At 41.3% G+C, this 14912-nt stretch overlaps 1 long non-coding RNA gene across 1 annotated transcript; it reads right to left on the bottom strand.

Annotated features, from left to right (window-relative positions):
- Positions 1-413: 413 nt before the first annotated feature.
- LOC121935282 lies at positions 414-14396 on the bottom strand. Its single transcript, XR_006104771.1, has 3 exons — positions 14289-14396; positions 8600-8863; positions 414-1272 (listed from the first exon to the last, which is right to left on the bottom strand). It is a non-coding gene; the product is annotated as an uncharacterized LOC121935282 (long non-coding RNA).
- Positions 14397-14912: the final 516 nt, after the last annotated feature.

Genomic DNA, 14912 nt, shown 5'->3' on the forward strand with positions numbered 1-14912 from the left:
GTCCATCCAAATCTGTGCTTCATTTGTACCACATACTGTCTGGGTTGCATTTGCTCTGTGTGGGCTTTGTGCTTCCTGAGAAATTATAAATCTGTGTGTAACTGTTTGCCATTATATTAACTAAAGCAGATGCTGCTCATTCCAATTTCTGCTATCCATTTGTTGCCACATTTGAAGCAGCTGTGAATTGGTAGCATGTTTTGTTTGAAATGAGCAAATAAACAAACATCACTATGACCTTAGCTAATGATATTTATAATGAATTATGTATAGTTTGTTAGCTAGGTGTTAATGATAAAGCTTCAGAGTATTACATTGCTACCAGGCACTCCAGAAGAATAAGGTCTTTTTACATACAAGGCATCATATCAGAATCAGTACGTATTAATACATATACATATACATACATACATACATACATATATATGGATCATATGGGAATAATAAGATAAGTTGTGAATTAGCATTTCTGCACAATTTGGTCATTGTTTTATGGAGGCATATTTGTATTAGATTTTTTGCCCATAGCTGTCTATTATCTGTCCTCCAACATGCTCAAGATGGTATATCTGTCTCTCCTCCTATCCGTTTTATTCTAACAATAGCCCTTTGAGGTTGATAATCCTAAGAGAAAGTGCAACTAGGCATCCAGTTAGTTTCATATGGGAAATGCAAGTTTCTCTACCCCTGCTATAGACCAGGAAAATTGACAGTTTCCAGTAGATCAAGAAGCTGGACAGGTTGACATGAATAATACATGCTTATTACATGCATCAGCTCATACATATAGAGGACTGGAATTTCAAAAATCTATACAGTAATCTGAGAAACTGCGCTTCTGATGCCCTGATACTGCAGATGTATGGGCCTTTAAATATAATGACACCAGATTTAGGCAACATCTGACCCAATAAATGCTTTTTGCAGGGCAGCTTTCATTGTGTTTGAATCAGGCCTTATGGCCTATTGACAATTTCACATTGCATTGTCCATATCATTTCAAGTGACTTGTATAAGCCGCAAGGTGGCTATTTTGAAATCAGTACAGCTCTATAGATTAACATTAAGTGAACAGAAATAAATATATAAAAGCAACTTCATTGGATGAAATGCTGCCCAATGTACTTCTCATTATTTAGGGGACTTGAAAATATGTAATTTATTCTCCTGTATTGAGATGCCATAGAACCAGACAGTGTGAACATTTGGAAGGAGTGACTGAAGAGGATAGATGTTGTGTGTCCAAAACCAGAGGTTTTTTTCCCAGAGAAGCTGTAAAAAGAAAAATAAGAAGAATGAATGAAAGAGGTTACACGTTTACTTTATAAAATTATAGTTTATTTACTTATTAAATTATATTCTGTCTTTTGACTAATAACAGAACATCATGTGGCTGGTGAAAATATCATCATCACCATCATCATGATTATCATCAAATGTAAATGAAAGCATACCCAACAAACCCAATTAAAAATGCTATTGAATATTCAACCATTGAAACAAATAGCACTCTAACAGCAGAAAATGAAGGATAGGGAAATTTATCATAGAATCATAGAGTTGGAAGGGTCTTCATGGGCCTTGGGTCGAACCCCTGATCAATGGAGGATCTCCAGCTAGAACATCCCCAGCAGGCAGCTGTTCAATTTCTTTCTGAAGACATCTACTGAAGGAGACTCCACCACTTCTCTAAGCAATTAATTCCTTTGCCAAATCACTCTTACTATCAAAAAGTTATTGCTAATGTTCACATGCAATCTACTCTCCTGTAACTTCCAACCATTAGACCTGGTCCTACCCTCAGAGGCAGCAGAGAACAAGCCTGCCCTCTGCCCTCTGTAACAGTGCTTGAGGAACTTAAAGAGTGTGATCATGTTGTCCCTTCATTTTCTCTTTCTTCTCCATTGGCATTTTTAAAACTATGAGTTCTTTCTGTCTTCAGTATAACACTGTCTCCAGTATAACAAATGTATATATTTTGGCACATTCTTTAAAAATGAAGTGATTTGAAAGGCACCAAAAATTTTAAACAGGAAGTGGCTTTCAGTCCACTTCTAGTTTTGGTGTTTAAGGTTCAAAGATTTGGAACTGCTGCCTTTTTTGCACACACACCCTTCAAAAAGTAATCCACACAAAAACATAGAGCAGGAAAATTGAGGGAAGGAAATGGAGAGTGGTCTAGGACCAGCAAAATGACTTTGTGATCATGTCTAGGCCATGGGCTACCCCTGCTCTATGCCATACAAATCCTTCCTTTCTCTTCAGTTGAAGTGAGAATTGTCGGTGGCAAACCTCCTCTGAACAATTCTTGCCAAGAAAACCCATGATGGCAACGTTAGGGTTGCCATAAGTCATAAATGACTTGAAAGCACGCAACAATAATATAAGATAGTGCTGGTCCATCTAGCTCAGTGTTGTCTTCATAATAGGTAGAGGCTGTTTGCCCTCTAATAAGTGTTACTAGATTGTGACTCCCAACAGACCTAGCTCACATGGTGGATGATGATGGGAATCATAATCTATCAGTATCAAGAGGGGTCACATCCATCCAATCCCTGGTCTTCATTGGCTCCCAGATTCTTCAGAATCTCAGGCATGTGTCCCGCCTAAGCTGGAGATACTGGAAACTGAACCTGGGAGCTTTTACATGCAAAGCATCCCCTCCAGCTGTCCCAATTTGTCAGGGACAGTCCCTGTTAATCCTCTATCATCCCACTTTGTCAGATGCTTTTAATATATCCCATTTGCTCTCTCCTCTGCCATTTCTTCCCTTTGTCCTCAGTTTACTTCAGTCACAAGGACAGGGTAGAATCTTGCACTTCCCAGTAAGCTTATGCAAACTGCTGCAAAATCTACTAGCTTGTGTCTCCTTCCTCACTAATAACCTTTGCCATCTTAACAACACTCTGATGTTCTTGGCCATATGCGGCCCAGGTTTCCTCTGTGAATTGTTGGAGGGTATACATGGTGTAATGGTTTGAGCACTGGACTGTGACTCTGGAACCAGGATTCAAATCTCAGCTCAGCCATGTAAACCCACTGGATGACCCTGAGCACATCATACTCTCTCAGTCTCAGGGAAAGGCAATAGCAAACCTCCTGTGAACCAGTCTTGCCAAGAAAACCACAATCAGTTTGGCTTAGGGTTGGAAAAAACTTGAAGGCACACATCAACATCAATTAATGCAGGGGTACCTTACAACAATATATTAATGCTGAGGAAATCCACCATAGTCCCCAATATAATGGGAATTGCAGTTAAACTCAAAAAAGAAGCCTGACTCTGATGTTCCTTGGCCATAAGTGTCCTGGATTTCATCTGTGAAATGTTGGAAAGTGTCACAAAGCAAGTGCTGCACCACAGAGCTATGTCCCTTGCCCTGAATTACAGCACTGAATGAGATACATCTGCTGGAAAACAACATAAGTGGCCTATGGTACAGCCAACATAAGTGGCCTATGGTACATCCACTGTACCTGGCTGTGTGAGCACAGCATCAGGGTCAAAATGCAATGCCAATTGGGTAGGTTAGATGTGCAGGGGACCTAAAACTGAACAATAAACACAGGTATAGTCTCAGTAAAGTGGCTCAGGTTTTGCAATCACAGCTTAGTACAGTATTTAGGGTGAGGAGAGGGGAATACCATCTCCCAATAAACTCTAACTTGTTGATGTCAACACTGATTGGTGAAGATGCCGATAAAGAGAATGTCACAGAAGAAAGACAAGCATTAACTGACAAAAGCGCTCTGTAGATGTATTCCCCGCTCTTTTTCCCCAGAAGGATTTTGCCTCTTTGAAAAACACTGAGCTTTGATGAAATAATGTATTCATTCTCACCTCTTCCAGAGCTGTGCACCCAAATGAGGAGGAGCTATCAGCTGTATGATCTCTTTGAAACAGCTGTAAGTCAGATCAGATTCACCTGGCAAAATCTTTCCCTCACAAAGATCCCAGAGGCATCTCATGTCCTCTGATCTCAAAACTGATGTCTCAGATATGGAGTTAGTGATAAGAGCTGACAAGTGATGGATGTTTCTCAGACAGTCAGGCTATCATGTGACAGGGAAGAAGAAAAAATAACCCATCCCTGTGAATCTATTTATTCAGCAAGTTTTCATGTCTGCCTGACTCATGGCTTGGTAAAGTTCTTTAGGAGGCTGAAACCACCAGAATCCCCCAGCCAACATGTCCACTGGCTAGGAGAGGCTGGGAGCAGTAGCCCATCAAAAGTAACTTTCCCAGACTTTGCCCAAACCCAGGCTAATTTCACCTCAAAAGCAAAACTTTTCAATGATGGCAGTTCACAAATACAAATTTGTGCACATTGAAGCGAGGGGATGTGTGCCCCCCTCCACCATTTCTGGGTGTGGTATCCCACTGCCACACATTTCAACATTTCACAAATGAAAAATCTGACACATGAGGCCAAACAACAACATCACACTGTGGTTGGCTAAAGTTATTAATGTAGAAGAAAACACATGCTAGGAGAGGTTTCAGCAGTTTGCTTTTGCCTGAGTCTCCAGGGAAGGTCAAGAGTGCATTCCTCTCCTCCTCTATTCCTGTTAATCGACTTCAAACTGCTTTTGCACCCTGAACTCAATCTGCAGCCATTGAAGTAAGCTGCAAAAGAAAAAGGGGGAAAGTGGAAGGACGAGAGACAAACTGGGACATTTTAAAAGCAGCAGAAAAAGTGGGTTAGCAGAGGATTAATCAGGACTGTCTCTGCCAAATCAAGACAGTTGGATAGTATGCACTGCTTGCTTTCCAAGCCACCATTGTGCATGAGGCTTGCTGAGTGCTGAATAATGCTTAGCTGTTGAGACACCGAATTGTGTATGAGTGTGAGAATTTATCCTGAGTTAGTCACATTTCTTGGTATGGTTTGTGTAAACCAGATTAGAGCCTTGGTATATAAACACTTTAAAAATAATAATACAACAAATATAGTTTGAGAATTCCTATTTTAGCAGAAGTGCTATCATTCAAGGGTCAAGATCCAGAGCCCTTGAGGCATTGCTGTTCGGAAGAGAATTCACATCAGTTGAAACTAATGTACATTTCTGTAAATCTGAGGACTTTTATCTGTCCCCTCATGTCACACTTTTCTCATTGTCTTCTTTTAGACATGGAAACTAGACTGATTGTAGCTGCTCAGCGGAGAGGCATGGCATTTAAATTACCATTTGCTAAATTCTCCACATTACATGAATTTGTAACCAGTTTTTAAAAGAATCATTTAATCTTAGAAATGATTAATGATAAGATATTTGCCTAACTTGTCAAAACATATGACTTGCTGAAAGTGAGTAGGTACATAAACTTTTTTCCCCATCACACAATAGCTTAGCCTACACAATTGGTTTTATATAATCAGCTTGCTAAAAATCTGCTTTCAAGGGGGAGGATTGTTATTTTCTCTCCACAATCTCACCCACGGTTTGGGGGGTGGGGTCAGTGGAAATGAGCAGGTTTCCTGGAAACTTTTTTAAAAAGCAATATCATCATACTATTTAAAATGAAGCTTGAGAAACTGCTGTTTTTTTCCTTCCTCCTCCTCTTCCTTGCTTCCCTTGACATATAATTTGTCTAGTGAATCAATAGTAATTTAGAAAATAATGAATGGTGACTCTAGCCATTGTCAATGCCATTTGCCACTCCTTCCTCCTTCTCTTTCTCTTCTGCCTCCTCCTCCACCACTACTTTATTCCTAGCTAGGGGTTTATATACTCATGGCAATGGTGCTTACTTCTCTGTGATTATGTGTTGAACAATTCTACCAATACTTACCATTTCTCTTAGGCTGCTGCCACACTGCACAGTTAATGCAGCTTGACACTGCTTTGACTGTCATGGCTCCATTCTACAGAATCCAGGAATCTGTAATTTGTGGTGACATCAGAGCATTTTTGACAAAGAAGGCTAAATATTTCACAAAACTACAAATCCCAGAATGCCATAGCATTAAGCCAGTGCAGTAAAAGCATTAATTCTGTAGTGCAAATTCAGCCTTGGTTAAGTTTTCTTGTTTCTCTTGTGCGCTGGCAGGGTGAATGCTTGGAAAGTTGGATTACAACTCCTAGAATCTCCTACCTAGCAAGGCCGGTGATTAAGGAGGGGTTATGGGAGATATAGTTCCTGTGATCCTATTGGAGATCATTACTGGTATTAAAATAGTTGCACAAAGAGTTATGCATTCTCAGAGTCTGCATAGGTATGATCCTTAGCTCATTCAGTCATTCTGGTTCCTGATGCATTTTGTACAATCAGTTGTGCAACTATGGAATGCAATGTAACTACTAGTATATATTATATTACAGTGGTCCTTTCACATTCGCTGGGTTTAGAGGTGAAGGACCACCATGAATGTAGAAAAACCACAAATAAAAAAGCACCATTCTTTTTACCCAAGAGAACACCCCTCTAGGAATATTCAGGTCCTCCAATGCAACTCTATGGTCAACATCTGCCAGAATCATGCTGGAGAACCTTACAAATGCCTAGAAGAGTGTTTTCTCTGGGAATTTCTAAGTTCTCCAGCACAACTCTATGGTCAACTTCTGGCAGACTTGAGCTGCCTAGAGAAACCTACAGAGAACATATTAATCAAAATGGCAAATAATCAAATCTGCAAAAGTCAAAGCTACAAATATGGAGATTCAACTGCACACTAAAACTGTGCAGTATCTTGGTCCCTGAAAATAACTTTCCCAAACACTGTTATAAATATCTTTTAGGCATATGATCCCATAATTTAACTCATAGGACCTGATCACACTGCTTAAATAACCCGGCTTACCTCTTCCAAACAGAATTGTGATTCGGACTGCAGCTGGGTCCTATCACAAGGATTTTGCCATTGAAGCTGCTGGGCGAGTCTAGCCTAACTGCAGCCCAGGTCCCAGATGTGCTTTGGGAGCCTCATTTAGAAAATGGGAGCTTTCCAACATCAAAAAACAGCCGCCAAAAAACTCTGGGGACCTGGACTGCAGCTGGACTGGACTCACAAAATCCTTGTGATAAGACCCAGCTACAGTCTGAATTACACTTCAATTTGGAAAAGGTAAACCAGGTTATTTAAGAGATGTGATAAGGTCCATAGCTACATGCATTAGAAGGCTGAAATCTGGAAGTAAGTGAATGATACAACTGAAACTCACTATCTCAGTTGTACTGTTCCATTAGCAAAGAATAAAAAGTTACAAAGTGACCCATTGCAAGAGTTGCACTGAAAGAAAATTTTAGTCAGTAATGCCGACAGTTTTGGAATATTTCACAGTATTTGCAGCCTACAGTACCTGCAGCCATGTATTTACAAAGAAATTCAATCTTAATTTTCAATCTTATTTCTGGGCTGCTGTAGGAGTTTTTTATGTTGTTGTTGTTTAAATTAAATTTCACTTTCCTTTTGGCCAAATATTCAGTAGGCTTTTCGTCTCTGTCAAAAGTACAGCCACAGATTTGTGCAATCTAATTTTTACTTGGAAACGCAAAGCGGTGGGCATGTTGACATGACATCGAAAACCTGTCCATGCCTCTTAGCATGTTGATTCCTTTCCCGTGTCAAACTTGTCACAGAGATGTAGAACAGTGGCTAAATTATCGTGATTATTTTGAAGTCCCAGATCCTGATCTTTCCCACATGATGCCCCATGCAGGATGAGATTTTCCTAATGCATAAACAATAACTGTGATTATGACTTTTGACAATGAAGGTGTTGGAGTAATGCTATTTTTGTGTAAAACCTGCTATTTGGGGAGTGAGAGGGACAGAACATGGAATATATTCTTTGGAGTTTTATTCCAAAAAGTCTGTGACATCTTTAGCATCATACAGACAATATATTGTATCATTTGAAGTATTAGTTTATTATTATTACTTCTAAGAACTTCCAGATTTGGAAATGCTCTGGACAAGTTGTGCATGGTGATTGTTTGCCCAGCCGTGCAACCCCAATAACTTACTAGTTGGGCAGGTTGCAACATCAAATGCAATCATGGTCCCACTTACCTTCTGTGTTATAGCCAGTGCAGGGTGGTCAGATATCCTACTTTTCCCAGACACATCCTACATTTCAACCTTCTGTCTGTGAGACAATCAAAAATGTCCTCCATTTTGAGCAATTTAATAGCTCAGCCAGTTACTGAAATCTTGTATAGATCAGCATAGCATTGTAGTTCTACACATGGACTTATGGAAGGCCGAGCCGTATAGCATTTCCCTGCAAGTTATCATACAGCCGCTGTACCACCACCAACATGGTAATTCTCTGCTTCACGGGCAGCAGGCAGAATCATAGAAGTGTCTGGCTATGTCCCCATAACTGGATGCAAAATGATTACCTCAGCACTGAGATCCACTGGGATCCTCTGGAGGTCTCAGCACTGTTTTAATCACTTCAGTCTGCCTAAAGGGACATAGCCAGGTGCTCCTCTGATCCTACCCCCACAAGTCATGGAATGACTGTATGGAGAGGGGGCTTCAGAGACAGTACAGTAAGTTGGGGGTGGGGTGAGGTTGGACACTGTGAAGAGAGGGGAGGAAATGCCACAGCACTCAAAGAAGACATACACACACATATGTTTCTGTTATACCTGCACATGTGACTAAAAGGACACCAACCACTCATGTTTCTCATGGGGAACTCTTGATTGTAGCTTATGCCTTGCAACTGAGGGAGAGGCTTAGCCACTTCTGTGGGTGCCTCTCTTGGGGAGCTGTTCCTCATTCAGGTGAGCTGCCTTGTCCAACAGCAAAGGGACCAAGCTGGTCTTCAGATGTCTCACTGGATGGCTGTTGGGTTTCCTCCCATTCATGTTGGCTGGGTAAGTCTTGTTCCAGGTCTGACGACAAGTCCTCTAGAGGAAGCATGACAATCACCACCCACATGAATCATGTCAGCTACAGTAGTGGTAGTAGTGGTAGCGGTGGTAGGTTTTGGTGAACCCATAGTATTTGCCTCACCATGTTGGATGTTGTTGCCAGACCTGATTACTATAATGCATCCCCGTTCTCTAAGATGTTTCATTATTCAAGCACAAATCCTGACTCAGCCATGAAATTCACTGGACCAGTTACCTCCCCACCTTCCACCTGACCTCATAAAGTTTGTGGGGAGTGGAAAAGGGGAGCAATGCTATGTTTGCCACTGTAAACCCCTTGAAGGAAGCTGATGGTACAAATATTAACAGTAATCAACTTCATAAGGAGATTTGAAACAAGTGCTTCCTCTTCCTATGTCTGATACTTGAATAGATACAACACACTAGCTCTTTAACTTCAGCTGCTCAGAGCAAAATTATTCTAAAATGTTGAGAAAATGGGTGGATTACAGGTTTGCTACAGTCCAGAGCATTGTTTTCAGAGGAGAGTATATGTGTTCAAAAAAACCATTTCCACACTTACCACCCATGTCTTGAAACCAATTACCTAACTCTAAGAGCCCCAGGGACTGCTTTAAAAGCATAGGAGTGACAGTCTTGTTGAAGAGAACCACGTCTAGTCAGATCAGCACCTGGGAATAGTATTCATGTCAGTTTGAGTTTCATGATAGAAGAAAAGCAGGAGGGATGAAGAAAAGCTATTTACTGGTAAATGTAATTATACCTTTGATACCTGATTCATAGCCTAATCAACTATCAGCTCTTACACTACTGAGAGTTCCCATCAACTTTCCCCATAAACCTAGGTTGGGGATAATAGGGACTATAGTCTAGCATAGCACTTCTTAAGTTATCTGATGTAGGATACTGCATTTTTTTCTCAGTGTGCCAGGGACTGACACCATACTAGTATCCAGTGATCACAATGGTGTCTTTCTTTTCTAGAAACAGACTCACAGGCAGTAGACTGAAGACTAGGAAGGCACCAGGTTGTGGAAAGTTGGCTTGCATCTTTCATGACCATGCATGGGGACATGATTATTGGTGTGCTGATCTAATCATTGGTATCCAGTGTGGTACACAGACATTGCCCAGTCACATCTTAATAGCTAGATGGAAATCCCTATTGCTTGCAGGTACGTGCTTTCTCTAGTTACACAGAAATATAAGAGGTAGAGGCTTTCCAAAGAAAATTATGAGAGAGCTCAAGATTTCATGCACCCACATTGCCCATCCCTCCTTCCTTAGGCAGACCAATTGCTCCATGTTCAGCACTATGGTGCATAGTCAGAGGACCAGGGTGGGCTAAGCATGGACTTTCAAGGATCAGACTATCAGACTGCAAGTATACATTCTTTGAAGACTCATTTCTAAAGGGATGTGTTTGGGAATCCAATGCCCTGTGCTGCATAATACTTTAGAAGAAGGGTGGGCAATTGGGATCTTCCAAGAGTTTCTTAGACTGCCAAAAAGATACCATTACAATGAAATAAACAAACAAACCTGGAATAAGCTGGAAGTATCTTTTGCTTTTTAAAAAATGTATTTTAATGCTAAATAGTGCAGGAGGCACAACAACTTTTTTAAAAGGTGTATTGTCATGAATGAAGACTTCTATGAGAGACCGTTCCTTTTCTTGAAATGGTAATGAAACAACTTGCTTTACAAGCTATTTCATTACAGAGTTGTAACAGCCATGACCAATGCAGATCACTACTGCATAATTTGATTCCCATGCTAAGGTAACAGGCAGTTTCACCCAGGATTACTAGAATGAAAGAAGGGAAGGATGATAGGAAATTACAGAATGGGTGACTTTGGAACTGTGCTATAAACATACTTTAAATAATTTTATAAACAGTTAAATGAAAAGAAAAAGAGGCAGACTGATGCAGAAAACAGTGCTTTCTTGAAGAAGCATGTTCCTTTTGCCACAGTTGTTACTAACTGGCAAACATAGCCTAAGCCCTGAGCCTTGGCAAACCACATCAAAAGTCTAGTTCAAGACCTCACTTCCCAAAGTGGCCAACCCACAAACAGGAACATATGGAGAAAAGATGCTCTAACTATTGCACCCCAGTGATCTGAGTGGACTACAACAGTTTTGTAAAAAAATAATAATTATATAGAAGGGCCATGCCAAACGTAGATCTCAGATAAGCTGGTTTTCTTGTTGTTGTTGTTGTTGTTGTTGTTGTTGTTGTTGTGTGCCTTCAAGTCGTTTCTGATTTATGGTGATCCTATGGTGAACCTATCATGGGGTTTTCTTGGCAAGATTTGTTCAAAGGAGCTTGCCATTGTCTTCCTCTGAGACTGAGAGCACGTGACTTGCCCAAGGTCACCCAGTGGGTTTCATGACTGAGCAGGGAATTGAACCCTGGTCTCCATAGTCATAGTCGGATTCTCAAACCACTACATCATGCTGGCTTTTCAGATTACACCTCCCAGTATTCCCCAGCCAGTATGGCCCCCAACCATGTTATGGGGAGAATTTTGGGAGCTGTAGTCCAAACTTGGATCAAATAGAATAGGGTCCCTTGTTGCAGGACATTGGTTTCAGAAGCCAATTAGCTTCTGTCTTTCCCTGCAGAAACATAATCAGTCTGTTTCCTTTTTTTCCTGGAATGCTGAAGCTCAGCAATAACATTTTTTTAAAAAAATGACTGTACCACAGCACTACCGTTTTGAAAAAGGGCAAGGGCTAGAGGAAGAAATATAAAAATGAAATAGTGGTGCAATGGAATCTCAGTGTGAAGGAAAATTACTTTCTACAAGCTGTGTAAACTTCTGTTAGGAGAGAAAAGGCTCTGTTTCTCTTTCTGACACAAGACATGCTTAGATTGCATTCTCTTGATACTTGAGATGAAACAAAGAGAAGAAACACTTCTACTGCTTGAATCACAGCTGTGGAGAAAGGAGAAAGGCAGACAAGCATTAATGTATTAGAGATACAGTCACCACAGATGGTAGATACTATGGAACCACAGTAGCCCTGTGTATCCAAGTCATTCCCCTGTTTTGGAGAACAGAGCCATGTGTACCACCAGTCCAAACTTTGAAGGAGCTGTCCAGGGACCCAAACCTATGAACTTAGCAGTGATGTAAAACTTAGTGCAAGTTTCAAGTCAAATCTCTACCTTCAAGTCTCAAGTCCTTGCAAGATGCTTTCAAGTCAGGTCTGAAGGCTGGGAGTCAACTTTTCACAGAAGAAAAGGAGATGAGGTGTTCTCAGAGGGGAACAGCAAGTGCATTAAGCAATGGACTTTGGGAGGGGGGAAGGTTGAAGTCTGGTTGGCAGCCTCTCCCCACTGCACATCAGAGGAGCCTTCTGAAGCTTATCAAAAGTTTTAGAAGCATCTTTCCACCTCAAGCCCAATTGCCTAACACATTTGCTATTACCTTCCAAGTAATGCACCCCATGCACTAGGAACCGATCTTGCCGGCTGCTCAAAATGAATTACACCAGAAAGTCAGTTGCTAAAAATATGCAAGTCGAGTCAAATCAGTGCGTCATTTATTGCTGAGCTGAGTCCAAATCAAATCTACTCGAGTCGCCATCAGTGGCCAGAAGCTGGTGTCTCTAGATTTGAGGCTAAACTTTAAAGCAGCCATCCAGTTTCCTGTCTCTTCTAGGGTAGAGTTCTATGGTAGGTGGACAGCACCTATAAAGGTCAGATTAGAGCTGCTAGCTTTCTGAATAGGTTCACACATTGGATAGCTCCTATAAAGTTTGGACTAAACACCAAAGTGGATTTAAAATCCTGCTGACATGGGAGTCAGTATCAACAATTCATCTAATTTTTCACACCCCTCAGCACATTATTTTGCAGCTGAAAATTAGACAAAAATCACAACTGGAAGTCAATTGTGAATATAATTCCTGGTTCCTCTAGAGGAATAAATACGATCTGCTCTTCCAGGAGTGTCAGATGATTAATTTTGGATGAAAAATATTTCCCCACATGAAATTTAATTTGAGTAGAAATTTAGAGATTTTGGGTGCTCCAATCGGTAGTCCCCCCCCCCCAAAAAAAAAGCTTGTAGTTGTTTTGTGCCTTCAAGTGGTTTCTGATTTATGTTGACCCTAAGGCAAAACGATAATGGCATTTTTCGGCAAGAGTTGTTCCGATGTTTTTTGCCATTTCCTTCTCCTGAGGCTTAGAGCATGTGATTTTCCCAAAGTCAACCAGTGGGTTTCATGGCTGAGTGGAGAATCAAACACTGGTCTCCAGAGTTATAGTCCAATACTCAAATCACTACACTACACTGACTATACAAGGCTCACAGGCTGCAAAATGCCCACCCCTGGATTGAAGGCCTGTGCAAATCCATGAGGAACTCTGAGAAGTAAATTTGACTACTGGAGAATTCATTGAAGTATGTTTTGGGTTATGTCATTGACTGGAAACAGATGCTCATAACTGAAATGTATTTCCAAAGAAAATACAGCTATTGAGTCCTTGTCCAAGTCTCTCCATCTTTAAATCAGAGATTCCTTAGACCCCACCCTCCCCTGGTTTTGATGACATGTGATTGTTTTTCATATCATATTGTCTCTTTAGCTTATTAGTTGGTGGGCCTTTGGTATCTGCTGGGGTTTGGTTCCAGGGTCTCCTATGGATACTAAAATCAGTGGATGTTCAAGTCCCATTAAATACAGTGGCATGGTGAAGTAGTGTCCCTTATATAAAATGGCAAAATGAGGGCTTGCTTTTTGGAATTTTATCATTTTGGAATATTTTCAAGCTGTGGATGATTGATAAAGAATCCATGGATATGGACAGCCATATGTACATACAGACAGTGGTGTTACTAAGGTTGGCGTCACCCGGTGCAGTAACTCCTGGTGTTAACCTGTCAATTGACCTCCTCCCATCCCAAATAGTGTGTGGTTTTTTTGCCAGAAGAACAATTCAACTAATCAGCCTATAATTTCTGAGGTTCCTTAGGTCTCTTTTTTTAAACAGTGGAACTAGTATACTAAGCTACCAACCAGTATAAGAACAGTCTGGAATATTTATATGGTTGAACAGGCCTTCCAAAATGTTGCTACTGGGTCATTTGGCCAAGATTTTGTGTTTACGTATCATCCTGCCTTGGAGGGAGAGAAGAACCACTGGACTTGATCCCCTTCCCAGCACCATTTCCTTCTCCTTTTGTGTCATGTATTTTTAGATTGTAAGTGCAAGGGCAGGGAATTGTCTAATTTAACCATTTGTAAGTTGCTCTGAGAGACTTTGTGACTGAGAGCAGGGTATAAAATAGGCCTGCACAACATACAGCACGTGGGCCACATGTGGCCTGCCAAAGGATTTGGGGTGGCCCGCAAGGATGTGGAATAACTTCATGGCTGAGGAGAGGGCCATGCAGAGGAAGAGGAGGGGAAAAGGCAAACACTCACCCCAAAATGTTCCCGATGCAAAAACAGGGAGACTTGTTGAGGAATCCATTGTTCTTTGCCGACAAAGAGGCCGGTGACCTCACTGGAATGGAGACATATTGGATTGCAAAAGAGGGGTCCCTGTTGAGATGCAAATAGACTTTAAATTTCCTGGACTTTGAAAACCTCCCTGCATGGCCAGAAGGAGGAGGAGCCTGCCTGCAAATGATATCCTCTCCGGCATAACATCTTTACTAAGGACTGAAACAACATGCAGGCATCTGACTAACATCTCCTATTGCAGGGGTAGGCAACCTGCGGCCCGCGGGCCAGATGCGGCCCGGCAAGGCCTTGGGACTGGCCCCAGCCCGGTCCTGCCGCCAATTGCTGCTGGAGCCTTTGGCCTCTCTTGTGAGGGTGTGGGGCCTTTGGCCTAACAGGAGGAGGCAGGCAAGGGAGGGCAAGCGGCAGGCAAGGGGGGCAAGCAGTGGGCAAGGGGGGCAATTGTCTATAGAAGCCTCCGAAATATGCATTTATATTAACATTTTTTTTTTAAATCAGCAAATTTTTTGCATGTCCTCGTTTTTTTAAAAAAAGTGTCCTCCATTTGAAAATTTTGTCCTACATTTATTTATTTATTTATTT

Source organism: Sceloporus undulatus, chromosome 6 (genome assembly GCF_019175285.1).
Source record: "Sceloporus undulatus isolate JIND9_A2432 ecotype Alabama chromosome 6, SceUnd_v1.1, whole genome shotgun sequence".
In the NCBI taxonomy this organism is placed as follows: Eukaryota; Metazoa; Chordata; class Lepidosauria; order Squamata; family Phrynosomatidae; genus Sceloporus; species Sceloporus undulatus.